Below are 10,340 nucleotides of genomic sequence, written 5' to 3'. Positions count from 1 at the left end.
AACATGTCGCAACTCACAATTTAGTTAAAATACTTTGTCAATATCTTTCACGGTTGTTGAAAATAGAGAAAATAAGCCAAAATCAAAATTTAGAATATGACCTTGACTTTTGACCTTGACCTTATTTTCATTTTTTTGAAACAAGGAACTTTAATCCAAAGACCCTAGGCCTATATCACTGATGGTTTACCAGTTAGAAACGCATATCACTTATATCAAATGCATAAGGGGAAATAACTCTCATATGAAGTCTCCGGATAACTTCAGTCCAAATGAATATCCTAATCCTGAAGTAGTAACGAGCAATTTGGTAAAATAAATTTGTCGTAATCTTTTACGGTTGCGAAGGAGTAGTGGCCACAAGAAAAACAGTGTTTGGGAAAATAACTCTTACAACGTAAAGTATTTTGTGACGCAGTTGTAAATTTTTAAAGCGTATAAACTATACGACATCATATTCCAAATATCTAAGCGACATCTTTTGAAACATCAATACTACGCAAGAATAAAATTTAGGCGGAAGAAAAAAAAAAAAAATTAAAAACCAATTGTTCAAAGAACAATTGAAGGTCTTTCCACAAGTAAAGATCTATTTTTTTTATCAAAATATTAAAAATCAATCTAAAATGTCAGTTCCTATGACTTTATAATGTATAAATATGAATTTAAAGCAAAGGTCAAAATCTAGAACGTCCTATTAACCTTTGACCTTGACCTCAATTTCAAGGTCACCAACCAAGGACCTCAAATAAAAAGACCCTAGGTCTGTTATATGTATGGTTAATGAGTTATATCACTTTAGGCATGATTTTAAATATAAGATGGGCGAAAACTCTCATTTATTGTTTACGCACCCTTCCAACCAAAATTTATAAGTTACCACATGTCGCAACTCACAATTTAGTAACATAATTTGTAAATATCTTTCACGGTTGTTGAAAATAAGAGAAAATAAGCCAAAATAAAAAATTAGAATATGACCTTGACCTTTTACCTTGACCTTATTTTCATTTTTTTGAACCAAGGAACTTTAATCCAAAGACCCTAGGGCTATATCACTGATGGTTTACCAGTTAGAAACGCATATCACTTATATCAAATGCATAAGGGGAAATAACTCTCATATGGAGTCTCCGGATAACTTCGGTCCAAATGAATATCCTAATCCTGAAGAAGTAACGAGCAATTTGGTAAAATAAATTTGTCGTAATCTTTTACGGTTGCGAAGGAGTAGTGGCCACAAAGAAAAACAGTGTTTGGGGAGATAACTCTTACAACGTAAAGTATTTTGTTACGCAGTTGTAAATTTTTGAAGCGTATAAACTATACGACATCATATTCCAAATATCTGAGCGACATCTTTTGAAACATAAATACTACGCAAGAAAAAAATTTAGGCGGAAGAAAAAAAAAAAAAAAATAATAATCAGAACAAATTCAATAGGTCTTTCCACGGAAAGGTGGAAAGACCTAATAATAATCAGAACAAATTCAATAGGTCTTTCCACGGAAAAGTGGAAAGACCTAATAATCAGAACAAATTCAATAGGTCTTTCCACGGAAAAGTGGAAAGACCTAATAATAATAATAATTATTATTATAATAATAATAATAATAATTAAAAACCAATTGTTCAGAGAACAATTGTAGGTCTTTCCACTAGTAAAGATCTATTTTGATATTGAAATATGAAAAATCAGTTAAAAATGATAGTTCCTATGGTTTTATGAAGTATTTATATGAATTTAAAGCAAAGGTCAAAATCTAGAACGTCATATTAACCTATGACCTTGACCTCAATTTCAAGTTCACAAACCAAGGACCTTAAATCAAAAGACCCTAGGTCTTAAATATGTTTGGTTTATTAGTAATATCACTTTACGCGTAATTCCAAATGTAAGATGGGCAAAAACTCCCATTTATTGTCTGCGCACCCTTTCAACCAAAATATACAAGTAAGGACGTGTCGCAAGTAACAATTTATGAAAAATTATTTGTCGATATGTCATAAGGTATTTGAAAATAAATGAAAATAAGCCCAAAATCAAAATTTAGAATATGACCTTGACCTTTGACCTTGACCTCATTTTTATTTTTTTGGACCAAGGACCTCAAATCTAAAGACCCTATGTCTTTATCACTTATGGTTTTCCATTTAGAAATGCATATCACTTAAGTAAATAGAAAAGGGGGAATAACTCTCATATGGAGTCTCCGTAAAGCTTCGGTCCAAATGAATATCCTAATCCTGAAGATGTAACGAGCAATTTGGTAAAATAAATTTGTCGTAATCTTTAACGGTTGCGAAGGAGTAGTGGCCACAAGAAAAACAGTGTTTGGGGAGATAACTCTAACAACGCAAAGTATTTTGTTACGCAGTTGTAAATTTTTAAAGCCTATGAACTATACGATATCATATTCCAAATATCCAAGCGACATCTTTTGAAACATCAATACTACGCAAGAAAAAAATTAGGCGGAAGAAAAAAAAAAAAAAAATTAAAAACCAATTGTTCAAAGAACAATTGAAGGTCTTTCCACAAGTAAAGATCTAATTTATTATCAAAATATTAAAAATCAATCTAAAATGTCAGTTCCTATAACTTTATAATGTATAAATATGAATTTAAAGCAAAGGTCAAAATCTAGAACGTCCTATTAACCTTTGACCTTGACCTCACTTTCAAGGTCACCAACCAAGGACCTCAAACAAAAAGACCCTAGGTCTGTAATATGTATGGTTAATGAGTTATATCACTATAGGCATGATTTTAAATATAAGATGGGCGAAAACTCTCATTTATTGTTTACGCACCATTCCAACCAAAATTTATAAGTTACAACATGTCGCAACTCACAATTTAGTAAAAGGAATTTGTCGATATCTTTCACGGTTGTTGAAAATACGAGAAAATAAGCCAAAATCAAAATTTAGAATATGACCTTGACCTTTGACCTTGACCTTATTTTTATTTTTTTGGACCAAGGACCTCAAATCTAAAGACCCTAGGCCTATATCACTGATGGTTTACCAGTAAGAAACACATATCACTTATATCAAATGCATAAGGGGGAATAACTCTCATATGGAGTCTCCGGATAGCTTCAGTCCAAAGGAATATTCTAATCCTGAAGACGTAACGAGCAATTTGGTAAAATAAATTTGTCGTATTCTTTTACGGTTGCGAAGGAGTAGTGGCCACAAGAATAACAGTGTTTGGGGAGATAACTCTTACAACGTAAAGTATTTTGTTACGCAGTTGTAAATTTTTAAAGCGTATAAACTATACGACATCATATTCCAAATATCTAAGCGACATCTTTTGAAATATCAATACTACGCAAGAAAAAAATTTAGGCGGAAGAAAAAAAAAAAAAAAAATAATAATAATAATAATAATTAAAAACCAATTGTTCAGAGAACAATTGAAGGTCTTTCCACTAATAAAGATCTATTTTGATATTGAAATATGAAAAATCAGTTTAAAATGTTAGTTCCTATGGCTTTATGATGTATTTATATCAATTTAAAGCAAAGGTCAAAATTTAGAACGACCTATTAACCTATGACCTTGACCTCAATTTCAAGGTCACAAACCAAGGACCTTAAATCAAAGGATCCTATGTCTTTAATAAGTTTGGTTAATGAGCTATATAACTTTAGGCGTAATTCTAAATGTAAGATGGGGAAAATCTCCCATTTATTGTCTGCGCACCCTTTCAACCAAAATATACAAGTATGGTCATGTCGCAACTAACAATTTATGAAAAATTATTTGTCGATATGTCATACAGTATTTGAAAATAAGTGAAAATAAGCCAAAATCAAAATTTAGAATATGACCTTGACCTTTGACCTTGACCTCATTTTCATTTTTTTGGACCAAGGACCTCAAATCTAAAGACCCTAGGTCTCTATCACTTATGGTTTACTAGTTAGAAATGCATGTTACTTGAATCAAATGAAAAAGGGGGAATAACTCTCATATGGAGTCTTCATAAAGCTTCGGTTCAAATTAATATCCTTATCTTTAAGATGTAACGAGCAATTTGGTAAAATAAATTTGTCGTAATCTTTTACGGTTGCGAAGGAGTAGTGGCCACAAGAAAAACAGTGTTTGGGGAGATAACTCTTACAACGTTAAGTATTTTGTTACGTCGTTGTAAATTTTTAAAGAGTATAAACTATACGATATCATATTTCAAATATCTAAGGGACATCTTTTGAAACAGCAATACTACGCAAGAAAAAAATTAGGCGGAAGAAAAAAAAAAAAAAAAAAAATAATAATAATCAGAACAAATTCAATAGGTCTTTCCACGGAAAGGTGGAAAGACCTAATAATAATCAGAACAAATTCAATAGGTCTTTCCACGGAAAGGTGGAAAGACCTAAATAATTAAAAACCAATTGTTCAAAGAACAATTGAAGGTCTTTCAACCAATAAGAATCTATTTTGATATGAAAATATTAAGATTCAGTTGAAAATGTCAGTTGCTATGGCTTTATGATATAAAAATATGAATTTCGAACAAAGGTCAAAATCTAGAACGTCCAATTAACCTATGACCTTGACCTCAATTTCAAGGTCATAAACCAAGGATCCCAAATCAAAAGACCCTAGGTCTGTATTATGTATGGTTCATGAGTAATATCACTTTATGCATCATTCTAGATATATGAGGGGCAAAAACTCTCATTTATTGTCTACGCACCCTTCCAATCAAAATTCATAAGTTACGACATGTCGCAACTAACAATTTAGTAAAAAAATTGTCGAAATCTTATAAAGTTAATGAAAATAAGTGAAAATAAGCCAAAATCAAAATTTAGAATTTGACCTTGACCTTTGACCTTGACCTAATTTTCATTGTTTTTTACTAAGGACTTCAAATCTAAAGACCCTTGGTCTCTATCACTTATGGTTTACCATTTAGAAATGCATATCACTTAATTTAAATGAAAAAGGGGAATAACTCTCATATGGAGTCTCCGTAAAGCTTCGGTCCAAATGAATATCCTAATCCTTAAGATGTAACGAGCAATTTGGTAAAATAAATTTGTAGTAATCTTTTACGGTTGCGAAGGAGTAGTGGCCACAAGAAAAACAGTGTTTGGGGAGATAACTCTTACAAAGTAAAGTATTTTGTTATGCAGTTGTAAATTTTTAAAGCGTATAAACTATACAACATCATATTTCAAATATGTAAGCGACATCTTTTGAAACATCATTACTACGCAAGAAAAAAATTTAGGCGGAAGAAAAAAAAAAAAAATTAAAAACCAATTGTTCAGAGAACAATTGTAGGTCTTTCCACTAGTAAAGATCTATTTTGATATTGAAACATTAAAAATCAGTTTAAAATGTTAGTTCCTATGGCTTAATGATGTATTTATATGAATTTAAAGCAAAGGTCAAAATCTAGAACGTCATATTAACCTATGACCTTGACCTCAATTTCAAGTTCACAAACCAAGGACCTTAAATCAAAAAACCCAAGGTCTTTATTATGTTTGGTTTATTAGTAATATCACTTTACGCGTAATTCTAAATGTAAGATGGGCAAAAACTCCCATTTATTGTCTGCACACCCTTTCAATCAAAATATACAAGTAAGGACATGTCGCAACTAACAATTTATGAAAAATTATTTGTCGATATGTCATAAGGTATTTGAAAATAAATGAAAATAGGCCAAATTTAGAATATGACCTTGACCTTTGACCTTGACCTCATTTTTATTATTTTCGACCAAGGACACCAAATCTAAAGACCCTATGTCTTTATCACTTATGGTTTACCATTTAGAAATGCATATCACTTAATTTAAGGGAAAAGGGGGAATAACTCTCATATGGAGTCTTCGTAAAGCTTCGGTCCAAATGAATATCCTAATCCTGAAGATGTAACGAGCAATTTGGTAAAATAAATTTGTCATAATCTTTAACGGTTGCGAAGGAGTAGTGGCCACAAGAAAAACAGTGTTTGGGGAGATAACTCTTACAACGTAAAGTATTTTGTTACACAGTTGTAAATTTTTAAAGCATATAAACTATACGATACCATATTCCAAATATCTAAGCGACATCTTTTGAAACATCAATAATACGCAAGAAAAAAAATTAGGCGGAAGAAAAAAAAAAAAAAAAATAATAATAATAATTAAAAACCAATTGTTCAGAGAACAATTGAAGGTCTTTCCATCAAAACAATGTATTTTGATATGAAAAGTTGTGAAACTAAGTTTAAAATGTCATTTCAATCGTAAAATGATAGCTCCTAGTAAACTGATTCCAAAAATATATTGTTTCCATACATTTTTTTTAAATAAGGGAGATAATTTGTTACTTCCGGTTTGAAAAATGTTACTTCCGATTATATTTGAATATTTACTTGACACTGATTCCAAAAATATCTGGTTCTATGTACTTTTATATTAATAAAGTACAAAAAAATAGCTACTTCCGGTTTACAAAAGGTCACTTCCGGTTGTTTTTTTCAAGGTTAAATGGTTTGATACCTTTTTCTAAAAGTTGTATATCTTTATCATGTATACATATAGAATAAAAGCAAAGGTCAAAATCTAGAACGTCAAATTAAGCTATGACCTTGAGATCAATTTCAAGGTCATAAACCAAGGACCTCAATACAAAAGACCATAGGTCTTAATTATATTTAATTAATGAGTTATATCACCAAACGTGTATTTTTACATACAAGAGGGGAGAAAACTCCCTTTTACATTCAACGTACGCTTGCAATCAAAATTTACATCTTACGACATGTCGCAACTAACAATTTAGTAAAAATAATTTGTTGATATCTTATACAGTCTTTGGATATAAGTGAAAATAAGCAAAATTCAAATATCAGAATATGACCTTGACCTTTGACCTTGACCTAATTTTCATTTTTTGGGACCAAGGACCTCAAATCAAAAGATCCTAGGTCTCTATCACTTATGATTTATAAGATAGAAATTCATATCACTTATATCAGATGCATAAGGGGAAATAACTCTCATATGGAGCGGTCATATCGCTTCGGTCAAAATAGGACAAATCATGCGAAGGATATAACGAGCAATTATGTAAAATAAATTTGTCATAATCTTTTACGGTTGCGAAGGAGATGCGCTAACAAGGAAAACAGTGTTTGGGGAGATAACTCCTACAAAGAAAAGTATTCGTTTACGCAGGGTAAATTTCAAAAGCGCATAAACTGTTCGATATCATATACAAAATATCTAAGCGACATATTGCGAAACAAATGTTTATCGCAAGAACAAAATTAGGCGGAAGAAAAAAAAAAAAAAAAAAATAATCAGAAGAAAAACAATAGGTCTTTCCACAGAAAAGTGGAAAGACCTAATAATCAGAACAAATTCAATAGGTCTTTCCACGGAAAGGTGGAAAGACCTAAAAATAATAATAATCAGAACAAATACAATAGGTCTTTCACCTGAAAGGTTGAAAGACCTAATAATAATCAGAACAAATTCAATAGGTCTTTCCACGGAAAGGTGGAAAGACCTAATAATAATAATAATAATAATAATTAAAAAACAATTGTTCAGAGAACAATTGTAGGTCTTTCCACTAGTAAAGATCGATTTTGATATTGAAAAATGAAAAATCGGTTTAAAATGTTAGTTCCTATGGCTTTATGATGTATTTATATGAATTTAAAGCAAAGGTCAAAATCTAGAACGTCATCTTAACCTATGACCTTGACCTCAATTTCAAGTTCACAAACCAAGGTCCTTAAATCAAAAGACCCTAGGTCTTCAATATGTTTGGTTTATTAGTTATATCACCTTACGCGTAATTCTAAATGTAAGATGGGCAAAAACTCCCATTTATTGTCTGCGCACCCTTTCAACCAAAATATACAAGTAAGGACTTGTCGCAACTAACAATTTATGAAAAATTATTTGTCGATATGTCATAAGGTATTTGAAAATAAATGAAAATAAGCCAAAATCAAAATTTAGAATATTACATTGACCTTTGACCTTGACCTCATTTTTATTTTTTTGGACCAAGGACCTCAAATCTAAAGACCCTATGTCTTTATCCCTTATGGTTTACCATTTAGAAATGCATATCACTTAATTAAATGGAAAAGGGGGAATAACTCTCATATGGTGTCTCCGTAAAGCTTCGGTCCAAATGAATATCCTAATCCTGAAGATGTAACGAGCAATTTGGTAAAATAAATTTGTCGTAATCTTTAACGGTTGCGAAGGAGTAGTGGCCACAAGAAAAACAGTGTTTGGGGAGATAACTTTTACAACGTTAAGTCTTTTGTTACGCAGTTGTTAATTTTTAAAGCGTATAAACTATACGATACCATATTCCAAATATCTAAGCGACATCTTTTGAAACCTCAAGAAAACGCAAGAAAAAAAATTAGGCGGAAGAAAAAAAAAAAAAATAATAATAATAATAATTAAAAACCAATTGTTCAGAGAACAATTGAAGGTCTTCCCACTAGTAAAGATCTATTTTGATATTGATATAGAAAAAATCAGTTAATAATGTTAGTTCCTATAGCTTTTTGATGTATTTGTATGAATTTAGAGCGAAGGTCAAAATCTAGAACGTCCTATTAACCCATGACCTTGACCTCAATTTCAAGGTCACAAACCAAGGAACTCAAATCAAAAGACTATAGGTCTTATTTATAGTTGGTTAATGAGTTATATCACCATACGCGTATTTTTTAATACAAGAGGGGAGAAAACTCCATTTAACGTTCAACGTACCCTTGCAATCAAAATTTACGTGTAATGACATGTCGCAACAAACAATTTAGGTAAAATAATTTGTCGTTATCTTATACAGTTTCTGGAAATAAGAGATAATAAGCCAAATTCAAAAAATTAGACTATGACCTTGACCTTTGACCTTGACCTAATTTTCATTTTTTTGGACCAAGGACTTCAAATCAAAAGATCCTAGGTCTCTAGCACTGATGGTTTACAAGATAGAAATGCATATCACTTATATCAAATGCATAAGGGGAAATAACTCTCATATGGAGCGTTCATATCGCTTCGGTCAAAATAGGACAAATCATGCGAAGGATATAACGAGCAATTTTGTAAAATAAATTTGTCATAATATTTTACGGTTGCGAAGGAGTTGCGCTAACAAGGAAAACAGTGTTTGGGGAGATAACTCCTACAAAGAAAAGTATTCGTTTACGCAGGGTAAATTTCAAAAGCGCATAAACTGTTCGATATCATATACCAAATATCTAAGCGACATATTGCGAAACAAATGTTTATCGCAAGAACAAAATTAGGCGGAAGAAAAAAAAAAAAAAAAAAAAAAAAATAATCAGAAGAAAAACAATAGGTCTTTCCACAGAAAAGTGGAAAGACCTAATAATAATCAGAACAAATTCAATAGGTCTTTCCACGGAAATGTGGAAAGACCTAATAATAATAATAATAATAATAATAATAATTATAATAATAATAATAATAATAATAATAATTATAATAATAAAGATAATGATAAGGATGATGATGACGATAATGGAAACGATTTAATGCTGATGCTGATGATAATGATAATAATAATAATATTGATAATAATAATTATGATGATGATGAAGTCGCGGTGGCGGCGTCTGTGGCGGAAGCAGCTGGTGCTTGATAATATTACTGATGATAACGGTGAAAAGTCCTTACTATCATGATAACAGTTATGATACGGTAATTTTTCATACAACTTAATTAAAAGTATACTTTGATGGGGTGTTTGTTAACTATCAATAGGACAGAACATAAAAAAAGGTTAACCAAAATAAGCAGCTCGATAATATCAAATATTAGATGTGTGTATACGTCAATTAGATAGCACGTATACAACAAATACAATTATGAAGAACACATCAAGAGCACAACGAATGGTTTCCAACAGTTAAATAAGATCTACGAAATATATCAAACAGTTAATTTGCAAAAGTCTAGACTAGTTTGTTGTAATGGGGGATTTCAATTTAATTGTGTCTTATTAAAAGTTATTTAATTACTTTTACAGATTTAATCAACTTTAACCAAATACATGAAATAAATTTGACTTTGGAAGGAAAAACTTATAATTGTTTGTTGTAAAAATGAATTGTAAAGGTTTTTATTGTAAGATTTGACAACTAAGCTTTTAATGTACGATTTTAAAATAACTGGGTTTGAACTACATACAAAAAACAAAGTTAACAAATGTTGAAAAAATGTTTCTTTACCTCCATAACTGGAGTGTGATACGTTTAATTTAAATTGTTGTTTCATGCATTTTCGGTTTCTCAGTACTGAACATATAAAGATAT

This window comes from Mytilus trossulus, chromosome 9 (assembly GCF_036588685.1).
Source record: "Mytilus trossulus isolate FHL-02 chromosome 9, PNRI_Mtr1.1.1.hap1, whole genome shotgun sequence".
Lineage (NCBI taxonomy): Eukaryota > Metazoa > Mollusca > Bivalvia > Mytilida > Mytilidae > Mytilus > Mytilus trossulus.
The sequence above is the reverse complement of the archived record's forward strand: the minus strand, read 5'-3'. Positions refer to the sequence as shown.